This window comes from Pyrus communis, chromosome 2, assembly GCF_041283825.1.
Source record: "Pyrus communis isolate YQ-2024b chromosome 2, ASM4128382v1, whole genome shotgun sequence".
Lineage (NCBI taxonomy): Eukaryota > Viridiplantae > Streptophyta > Magnoliopsida > Rosales > Rosaceae > Pyrus > Pyrus communis.
This window is the reverse complement of record NC_142566.1, coordinates 8,032,796-8,044,516: the sequence shown is the minus strand read 5'-3', so window position 1 is coordinate 8,044,516 and position 11,721 is coordinate 8,032,796. Positions and strand designations below refer to the sequence as shown.

Genomic DNA, 11,721 nt, shown 5'->3' with positions numbered 1-11,721 from the left:
TATTTTAAACCTAGAATCGTCACTTTCCAGCAATGCGCACTACTTGTTTATTTAATCGCCAGAAAATAACTGCTTGGTAAAAAAGTCCCAAATTTTGACACGAACAAGCCAAGAGACATAAAAACGTCCTTCAATTTGAATCACTCCAAAATTCATCCGTTTGATCATGTTTTGCTCCAGAGGAACTCGTATGTCCTATATTGAAAATATAAAGCAAAATATCAAAATTCTACCAAAATAATTACCAAATTAATACTAAGAATAGGGTAAAATATATAATATAATATTGACTCATCAAAGTAACCTCAAACTTAGTTTTTTGCTTGTCCTCAAGCAAAACAAAACTCAAAAACAAAAATAAAAACTAACAAACTAGCTTAACTAAAACTAAATGACAAAAAATTTCACCTTTAAAGTTGCAATCCATAGAAAACGTTAAAAATCAAAACATCTTTTCAAAAATTTCAGCTAATCCCACTACAGAATCTAAGCCATTTAGAATCAATTAAAAAAGAATTCACAAACTTCCTTTGGTGTAAAGTGAATCAACGTAGCTAAGGAGACTCGACTAAAACCCTTACCATCGTCCTTTTATTCAACACTTCACACAACTTGACTTGAAACATGACTATCATTTTTTTTTTCTCTCTATCTTTTTTTTTTCCTTCTTTTTTCTTTTTTGTTAGTAATAGTAGTGATCGTGCAATGTCAGTTCACTTAAGCTTTCGATCCAACCCATGTAGCGAGCTAGGTGTAGAACACCCCTAAGGACTTATTAACCCGAGCTGAAAAGGCTACGAAACCAACTAACCACCTTGTCCCATGCCAAAACTCTACCATTTGAAACGAGAATCATTGCTGATTAGGCAGGACTGGCCAGGTTACTAAGCAAAGCCTCGAGTGGAACAATTATTACTTTATTCATAACACATACTAAACTTTACTTTACTAAGAACAAAAATTAAAATACACTTAGACTAAAAGTAAGTGTTCAAATCTCACTCCCCACAAACTATGTTGATGTGAATGTGCAAATTTTCAAAGTTAATTCATGAATTAGTGTCTAAGCAACGATAAATAGAAAAGACTCTACTGTGGGATTAACCTTCACCATGTTCATTTGTTCTAACGTTTAAATTAATCTATGGATATTAACTTAAAATTTGAAAATTTTTTATTGACTTAAAAATTAAAAATTAAATATTCTAATTCCCACCTCAAACTTAAATCACACATTGTCCTCAAGGTGTGGAAAATAAAAGAAAATAAAATAAAAGAAAAGAAAAGAAAATAAAGAAACAACCTTACAAAGAAAATTAAATATTAAAACGAAACATAACTAAACCTAACAATAATTAAAAGATACAAATGACAAACAACAAAAACGAAATGAAAAGTGACAAAATAAATAATAAAGAAAGAAAAGAAAATAAAAGAATGCACCTAGTTTGAAATTAAAATCCATTGTGCAAGACAAAATGTGGGCCTCGGTGAGATGGCACACGGGGCCTATTATGTAGCAATTGGAGTGGAGCCCAACCTGCAAAAGAAAGGTCTAATAATAACACAAAAGCCACAAACCATACAGACAGCACACGTATACTACACGCACACCAAACTCGAGCACCTACTTCTGAAAAGCATTGGATTCCCTACATCTCGAGCCTAAAGCCAAACGACTCTCCTCTCTTTAATTCAAAAACCCAACTCGAAATAGATATTAGAGATCCCAGATTTGTACACGTGGCAAGCATCCGTGCTTGAGCTCCTTAGGATTCTAAATGAAACGCCGTAAGTCTCACTCATTTCTTTCATGTCTGAGTGCATTTAGAAGCCGTAGGTTCTTCTCTTCATTACTCTCATCCTTCTCTCTTTTTCCTCATTTCTCTACAATAGAGAACCAGAGCCGCTCCTCCATCTCAGTTCACAGCAATGTGGTGTCGTGCTCTCTGAAAATAGGAAAAATATCGCCATAACTCTCTCATCCTCACACAACCTAGCCTTCATCTGTGAAACTCTTCGCCATTTCTTCCATTGCTCTCGGGTCCCGTTCATGGAAATCATCATTTGCACTGGATCTCGGTAGCAAAACCTGGAATCCCAAAGGTAAAAATCTTTCCTTGTTGCCATTGAGGTCCATTAAGATTATTTTCCTAGAAAAATTAAAGAGCTCACACATGCATGCATTTGTTTTCTGTGAGAATACTCATATCAACAACGAGAGAGACGCACCACGACCCCAAAATTCGTAAATCCAATGCCGATCATCTGAGACTCCTCCGTTCTGTAAGTAAAACACAGGCACCCCCAAACTTCGGTTCTGATGTCATTTGCTAAGCTCCAGTTCCTCAGTTGACTGTGCTAGTTGGCTCTATTCTCAACTGAAGATTGGCCGGGTAGCAAAATAGAAAGGTATAATCTCCCATCCCTGCTATGTGAATCACGGATATGGTTGATGTTGATGTTCTTGTTTGTCTTGTTTGCTATCTACAAAAACCCAAATGTTGAAATCAGAGATAGGATGTAGAAAATACTATCGGTAAATTAAAAATATAACAAGTTAAAAAAAAAAATTTGTTTTTGTTTTTGTTTTTTTGGTTTTTTTTTTTTTTTTTTTTTTTTTGTTTTTTTCTTTTTGTGATGATATAACATATTAGGAATTTAAATGCTTCTAGGCTGAAAATAATGAAATAAAAGAGACAGAAAGTAAAGAAACGTTAGAAAATTGGGTTGCCTCCCAATAAGCGCTTTATTTAATGTCTGTAGCTAGACGGAACAGAAGCCAGTGATTAAGTTGCTGGATCCTTCAGAGTCAATGACTCGCTTGAACTAAACTTCCTTAAGAATGGCTTTAGTAAATACTGTTTAACCTTGAGCACACAACCCTTGCCCTCTGTTTCAATGTCCACGTTGCTGTTTTGAAAAACTTGCTTAACCATATAAGGGTCTTTCCACCGAGACTCTTGTTTCCCTAGAATCAACAGCCATGCCTTTTCACCAGGTTGTAGTTTCTTAAAATTTTGGTTGCCTGGGAACAACATTCTATGTTTTTTCTTAATGTCTTTCGGTTGGACACCATGCAGCACTCTTTGTTGCTTTGGTTTTGGACCAGTGCAATCATGAATGAAATTTGGAGGCTTTATGGACAGATGGTCAGTTGATCAGGTCATAAATTTGTCACGAGGTAAACCATTTAATGCATCAACACGCACGCATTCTTGTTTTTCTGTAGGCTGTTTAGCTACTTCAAACAAATTACAAACCACTGATTGATCTTGGACCCTTAGTGTTAAAGTTCCAGCTTCAACGTCAATAAAAGTACGGGCTGTTGCCATGAAAGGGTGGCCTAAAATGATAGGTGTTTTCAAATCCTCATCCATGTCTAGAACCATAAAATCCGCTGGCAAAAAAAAGTTGTCCACCTTTACAATTACATCTTCAGTGACCCTTTTAGGATAGGTAATTGAATGGTCAGCCAATTGAATAATGCAGGAAGTTGGCTTCAACTCACCTTCACCTAAACGTTTAAAAACAGAATAAGGCATTAAGTTTACACTAGCACCTAAATCAATTAAAGCACTACTAAAATCACAATTTTCAATGGTGCAAGAGATAGTAAAACTACCTGGATCTTTCTTCTTTGAAGGCAATTTAAGCAATAAGACCGCACTGCACTGTTTTGTTAGCACAATTTTTTCTGACTCAACAAGCTTTCTTTTCTTACCACAAACATCTTTCAAAAATTTGGCATGAGAAGGAATCTTTTTAATGGCCTCCAACAAAGGAAAATTAATTTGAACTTTAGCCAAGGTCTATATGAAATCCCTTAATTGCTGATCTTTGAGCTTTGGTTGTAACCTTTCAGGATAGGGAAGAGGAGGATCATAAACACCCTCTGATTTCTGGGCCGGGGCAGATTATGAGTTGTTTGAAATCTGTCTAGAAACAGTTTTGCATCTTTTTCTGCACTTTTTGTAGCTTTGTCCCCACTGTCAATTTTTTCTTTGTCCGTAACTCTTTCCAAATCTCAACGTCTTTATTGCACAACAATCTTCTACACCTCTTGGATTTGGAATTGTTTGGTTGGGAAATTTTCCTTGTTCTCTTTCTGTGATATTGCTTGCTAGCTGCCCAAATTGCCTCTCCAAATTAGTTATGGAAGCCTGCATATTCTGCATGTTTTGATTCATAGTCTGTTGTATCTTTTGCAGGTTCTGATTGCTTTGTTCAAAACTGATGCGAGTAGCCTCTGCCAACTTGTCAATTACAATTTCCCAAGAAGCTTTGGCTGGTGTGGTAGGTTGCTAGACTGGTTGTGGAAATGGTGGTTTAACTTTGCTACTCACAACCCAGATTATAAAAATTTGAATAAACATCATTTCTTTGCCTTGGATAATTGTTGAATGCATTAACTTGTTCTGCAACAAATTCTGGATAATGCATCTCTCTGTGGATAGCCCATAAAATCATGTGTGGGTTGGCTACAAATTGCACAACATGCTGTTGCAGGTTGCTGGACACCAACTTGTTGAATTGGTGCTGAATTTTCTGCAAGATCATGTCAACTTTTGCATCAAAATTCTCTATTTTTTCTCTCAATCGTTTCAATTTGAGTAGATACATGTGGAGGCCCCATTAATATTTCAAAAACGCCCATATTTTGTGTTTGATCCCCTTCCATTGTTGAGATTCAGATGCCATGTTGTCAAACAATTGATAGGCTTCTTAGGCATTTTTAGGTGAATATGAACCTCCTAATGAGCCATGAACATGATTCTTGGTGTTTGAATTTAATCCTCTAAAGAATATCCCAATCCGTGTGTCTCCATAAATGTCTGCATGGGGACACTTTCTGAATAACTTCTTAAAACTCTCCCATGCCTCATGAAACGCTTCATTAGGTTTTTGGGCAAAAGATAAAATTTGAGTCCTCATGTCAAGAGTTATAGAGGCTGGATAATATTTGTTAAGGAATTTATTACTCATCTGATCCCAAGAAGTGATACTGGCAGATGGTAGTGTAAGCAGCCATGTTCTTGCCTTATCCTTCAATGAATAAGGAAACAAACAAAGTTTGATTGACTCTGCAGTAAACCCCTTCACTATAATATTTCTGCACCCCATTAAAAACTCTATGATATGCATATTAGGATCCCCATGAGCTAATCCATGAAAAGTAGGCAAAATCTCCAACATGTGATGTCTAATTTCGAATGTGTCGCCTTCCTCGTTTGGATATACAATGCAACTTAGTAACTCATTAGCACGAGCTGCTAATGTATCCCTCAATGGACGCCCATCAGCTGGTATGGCGAAGGCCTTTGTATCGTTTGGATATACAATGCAACTTGGTAACTCATTAGCACAGGCTGCTAATGTATCCCTCAATGGACGCCCAGCAGCTGGTATGGCGAAAGCCATTGTATCCTCGCTGTCTAAAAACCCAGAAAACAGATTTTTCAAAAAAGTGTCCTCCAACGAGGGTTCCCACGCTAAAATCTTCACCTTGCACCTTTATCGTAAAATTCGTTCTGGCTCTAGGTTAAATTGTAATAGTTGCTGATTTTGAAATCTGGTGCAGACCATGAACTGGATTTGCCCAGGATGTGCAATATATAAAAAAAAACGAAAATTAAAATTTTTTTATTAACAGAATTAATTAACAAAGAATTATGATTAACACAAATTGTTTAAAAACAATCCCTGGTGACGGTGCCAATTTCTTGATAAGGATTTTACCATCTGCCAAAGTAGGGATAAAATCACACGAAATACTTGCAAGAGAACAAGGTTGTTGTAGTATAAACAGCTCAAGTAAGGTCGTTTTCTGCTGGGATTATTTAAAACAATTTATGAAAAACCCTAATCCTAGTTAATTATCTGAAAGTAAAAATTGGAAAAGGTTGATTTTGAATTTAAAAGTATTAAAACGAATTTTAATAAAAGTAATTTAGGGAAAGCAACTAATAACCAATTAAAAACAAAACAAAACAAAGAGAAAAGGTTTTGAGAAACAAATTTGGAAAAGCACTAGGGTTCCGCCGTCACCCTAACAATTCTACGTAGTTCTTCTAATTCCTTACGAATTACACATGCAAATTTTGAAGGTTATGTTTTCCTAAAGTATGCCCTACTTGGAACCCCCAATATAGAACGTATATCTAACATACAACCCATCTATGGCATCTTGATCGAATGTAAACATGCAAGACTCATTAAGTTTTGTGAAAACCTTTTGAAAAATCATATAACTCCTAAGATGTGTCGTCCATCCTAAATAGTTACACATGTTAACCACAGAAGCCTTAGTCAATTTTAGAGACAACCCTCCACCAAAATTGCATCAAATTATTTTTCTAAATATCCTAAGGGTCACGAATCACTAAGACAAATAGATAGTTTAAAGCACAGTGATTAACAATCCAAAACTTGCATGCATAAATTCATAAGAAAATTAAAAAGCGACTACATATTCTTGCTAAGGATCATGGCCTCACCCTAGCAAAAATGATTAGTTACGCATATTCATAATTAAAACCAACATAATTGTATTAAACTAGAAAAAGAATGAAAACACCTGAAAGTATAAGTCTTGAAATCTCTAAGCTCTAGCCAAAATCTTCTCCCAAAAGTTGCATACGCTCTACCCAAAAACCCTAGGTTTGCCAAAAGGCTTATTTATACAACTCTAATTAAAATCCTCCTAGTAAAAGGTCTTCGAATAAAACTAGAAAACCTAAAAACTTGAAATAAAATAGGAAACACAATCCTAAATTAACTTTGTAAATTCACCTAGAAATCTGCACAGCCACATGTTGGACCCAAATCAGCTCCAAAACTGGCCCAAAATAGCTGAATTAAAGTTTGGACAATTCTAAACACTTCTCCAGAAGACCACAAACTCATTTGAGGTCATCTTGGGCTCCAAAAATGCAATTTAAGCCCAGAATCGTCACTTTCCAGAAACGCGCACTACTCCTTTATTTAATCGGAAGAAAATAACCGCTTTGTAGAAAAATCTCAAATTCTGACACAAACAAGCCAAGAGACACACGAACGTTCTCCAATTTGAATAACTCCAAAATTCGTCCGTTTGGTCATGTTTTGCTCCAGAGGAAGTCGAATGTCCTATATTGAAAATATAAAGCAAAGTATCAAAATTCTACTAAAATAATTACTAAATTAATACTTAGAATAGGGTAAAATATATAATATAATATTGACTTATCACTTAGTTTAGGTTTCATTTTTTTTGTCTATTTTGCAGGTTTTGTTTTCTCAATGTTTTGTTAAGGGTTTGTACATAATTTGATTGTTTTACGTAATTTGTTCATTTCTTTTCATGGTTGTGAGTTCTACATAATTTGATTGTTTTGTTTCTTATGTCTGTAAAAATAGTCTTACTCTAATTTGCTTTTACCTTCCGTGGTGTATCTACAGGATGGATCATGGAAGACACATGCTTTTAACTTCGCATCATTTCGGTGTTTGGGATACAAAAGATTGATTAGACATATAAAAAAAAATTTAGACTACCATTTGTATCTACAATTTAAACTTCTTCATGATACTTGTACCACTTGTATATAATCAATTGAAGTATGAATCATTTTAATATTAATTTTTCTGTTAACAATTTATTTTTTCATCTAAGTTGGTGGTGGAAAATAAAAATAATCGTACATATATTGACCCCAAAATATGAGAATACAATCAAATAGTTCATGGGAGATTGAAAATCTTGTTCAATTAATACAATTCCCAAAATGCAATAATAATAAATATAAATGTATTAAATATATATATATATAATAAAGCAGGGGATTTAATAATCACCCCTAATACTTTAAATATTCGCACTTAATATTGTTTGCACATCAGACTTGCCTGTGTGGCAGCAAAGCTATTAGGGACGGATATAAGTGCTTATTTTCCCCTGTTTATAAATAGCAACGTTCTTTTCAGATGCAATTCCAATATCCGCCACTCCTAACCATTAGGTGTAGAAATCCTCAATGTTTGCCCCTATTTCTAAGGGAACTTTAACGAAATGTTTCCGGTACTGTTCACTTTAACAAAAAAACCACATTTTTACATTAAAATGTCAATCATGATACTATTCACTTTACTCTTTATTTTGTTTTTATCGTTAAAACTCAAAGTTTACAAACATTTTTTTATTAGTTTTCCTTACTTCTAATTAATAGATGCAAATCTATTGATCTCTACTTGTTCATAGTTTTGTAGTGTTTACGGAATTTGTGGCCACTTTTCATTGAGCCTTCAGTTTTTCTCACCAGCCCATTGGATGGGCCTTTGTTATTTTACCCATGTGAAAGCCACGTGATGTGGCTAGGTTTAATTAGGGCAGCTGCTGCCCTTTTGTTCAAGCAGCAGCAAAGAAGGGAAAAAAGGTGCCGTAGCCCCCCTACTTTGAAGAGAGGTAGAAAGGTGATCTTTCTTTCTTTGTTAGCACTCACTCTAAGCTTTGTATAGAGAGAAAATTAATCATTATATTTTCTTCTCTATCTTGGTGTCTTTTCTATTTCGTTCTTCCATTTCATTTGATAATTTTCTGTGGATTAGCTTGAGTTGATTTCTAATTGGTTTGGTGCTATCCTAGCACAACAATATATAGCTATGACTAGCTACAAGCCACAACCTTCATTTGAACACGACATCGACATCAACAAGCCACAACCTTCAAGATGGAGAAGATTAGAACCACGATCACACAGCAGCAATACGCAGTGGCAGTGAAGCTATTTCATGCTTAAAACAAGCCCGTCCTGGAAAGCCTGCATGGCAAGCCCCATGCTTAGCACTCTCCCAATTCTTCCATTGTTTCCCTGACCATGTTTTGCTACGCTTTTCACAAACTTTTGCTTAACCATTTGTACCTCAGCAAAGAGATTAAAAATTTGAAAACACAATCATAAATGTTAAAGTTAAGCCTCTAAACCATAAAATCTTGAGTGTTGCTCATGAATATAACAATGATCAACTAAAATTAGCATAACCAAACTCCTCTCTCCATTTATTTTCTCTTATCAAGTTAGAAACATAAAATGCGTGCAGACTGTGAATCTAGATCATCGATTAGGCCATTTCTTATGTAAATGCATGTTCGGATTCACAATTTGACAACATAAATCTGATAAAAGATCGTAATTCCTTTATTTAGTGCGATTAAGGACTAACTGTAGGAGGAAAGAAGGAGAAAGTAAAGGCAGGGGAAAGCAACCAATGTGGTTAAGTTACAAAAGGACTTGGCCATACTTGTGAACTAGACAGCTAGTGCGAGTGAAGAACAAAAGATGGTCAGGGTTTGGATTTATAGCAGGTAAAAATGACTACTGTGCAATGTGGACATAGTGGGTATGTGTAATTTGCTAAGAAAGATGATAAAGCAACCAAAACCAATGAAAGATGATAAAAACAACCAAAACCAAAGTGGAGAAAGATAAAATAAAGGACAAATCCGCCAATATCATCAGAAGTCTTCGTAGCTTTTAAATAAAATGATCAAATGAGACTGTCAATGTGCATCATTTTAGATGTGCATAGTAGGGCATCAATTCTGGTGAAATTGGGAGGCCTTGTTGAGCTAAGTTGGGTTTTTATGACGTTTATATTAAGTTTTTTTTAGAGGAGTCAGTTTCCACATTCCTTATTTTTTTTCTATATCATTCATTTTTGTTTCGAGAAGGACATATTATATGTCCCTTCTCCCTTATTTTTTTTCTTATATATTTTTTTTCTTATATTTTTTGTTTTTCATTTTACAAGGGGTAATATTTATGTGCCAACTGATTTAGTGCAACTTTTTCTTTTCCATTTCAGTGAAGTGTCACATATACCGCTGAGATTTTACTAACAATTACAATGTCTATAAACCATTCTAACCTAGAGAAAGGAGAAAAAAGTTTGTTTATATACTTTACAAAGAAATCTAGAATTGAATGGAAGAACAATACAAGAAGAATATGCTTCTTGGTTCATGATCTCATCTAGCTAGTTAAGAGATGTCGCGTTGAATTTCATGTGGGCTTTCATGGATGTCTATAGAACTTTTATGGGTTTAAACAAAGGAGTCAAGAAAGGCTTCGTTGTCGAACCAACTAGTACGTACAGAAAGTGGAAGATCCTTCTAAAATGTTGAGATGAATTATAATGGAGCGATGAAAATCTGAGATGTAAAAAACACATTTGCATCTTTCATAATTAGTATTATATTGTCTTTGTAGTTTGGCACGAATTTCACTCAAGTCCCTCCCATATGCTATCATACAACATAAATTGACTGAGACATGACTTATGTGAATCCCTTTTTGCTTCTACACAACATGTTTATCTAGGTTTCTTTATCTTTTTTATTTATTCACTCCAAAATTATGATTTTTTTTTCTTGGACTATATGCCTATGGACCAAAAATATAATTTACCTTAGAGTTCATTGGGCTATTGAATAGTTTGCGGTAGGCTACAAACCTAGACACCAAAGAACAAGGCCACCATGGCCTTGTGAAAGAAAATGGAGAACAAAAGTAGGTTGAAGTCAAAGTTTAATGGATAGAGCAAATAGCAAATTCAATTTTAGAAAACCTTTTAGAACTCGTTTGGAAATGTTTTTAAAATAACTGAAAGTGCTTTTAAATAAAATGTTTATGGGTTCCAAGGCACTTAAAGTACCTTCTACAAAAACACCAGTTATGTGCTTCTTGTAAGAAGCTACTCAAATGCTTTTTCAAAATTCACTTGCATTTTTACTAAAGAGTGGTTCAAAAAACAAACGAACTTTTAGCTAGCCGGGAGATTTTTGAATCTCAATTACAAATATCATCCATATTGTTTTGAATTTTAGGTGTTACGTCAATTCCAGCGAACACCGTAGTTGAAGTCGATGATATAACTTGTACTTATGCATGTTTTCCATGCTAAAGATTGTGTCTTTGTAAGTAATGACTACCTTATGTTCATCAAATTTAAACCCCCAAAATGTTTCTTTCTTCAAAATTAACTCGAAAAAGAAGCATGGACATATCTTATTTTTCAAATCTGAATCTTGTTTTCGTTTGGCTCGCTTTTCATAAATAAATGTCTAAAGAAATACCTTTTTTTAGACATGCTTATCATTAGATACATGGTTCCCACCCACCGGCTCTCCCTTCGTTTTGTATATGCCAATAATATTGATTTTTAGTATAACTTAGTTTAAGGGAAGATCAAGATCTAGGCATATACCAAGGGTTTCAAAGAAGTTATTAATTCTTTTTATATACAATAATATATTTACATTAAAGGTGGAAATAAATTGGTATCAAACTCTTCATTTACGATATTTGGTCAAAACAATTTCACTTACAAATGAAAATGAATTTCACTAAACTCTATTATTAAATGAAAAAAAAATTCATATTTTAAAGTTACATGAGGTCCACTACCATGCACACACAATGGAGAAAATGTGGTAGTAGGTGATTGGTGCATTATTTATCATATTTTCATATCATCTAACCCTAAGTTTTGTTAAGGAATTGGTCTTAAAAGAACCTTATTACTTTCCTTGTCTCAGTTTCAGCCAATCTGCGCACTTAGAACGTTTTTGGTGATAATTCGACTTTCTGAAGAAGTTCTGATGCAAGGCCAGTTGGAGAAGGAAGCTAAGAGGCTGAAGATCGTTGTGTCTGAATTTCATAATTTTCCATGAAGCCAAACGTT

At 34.5% G+C, this 11,721-nt stretch overlaps 1 long non-coding RNA gene and 1 pseudogene across 1 annotated transcript; both read left to right on the top strand.

Annotated features, from left to right (window-relative positions):
* The first annotated feature begins 1,804 nt into the window (after window positions 1-1,804).
* Window positions 1,805-4,396, top strand: LOC148698485 (uncharacterized). Its single transcript, XR_015955508.1, has 3 exons — window positions 1,805-2,412; window positions 3,084-3,184; window positions 4,212-4,396. It is a non-coding gene; the product is annotated as an uncharacterized LOC148698485 (long non-coding RNA).
* A 437-nt stretch (window positions 4,397-4,833) lies between these two features.
* Window positions 4,834-4,938, top strand: LOC137724024 (small nucleolar RNA R71; annotated as a pseudogene).
* Window positions 4,939-11,721: the final 6,783 nt, after the last annotated feature.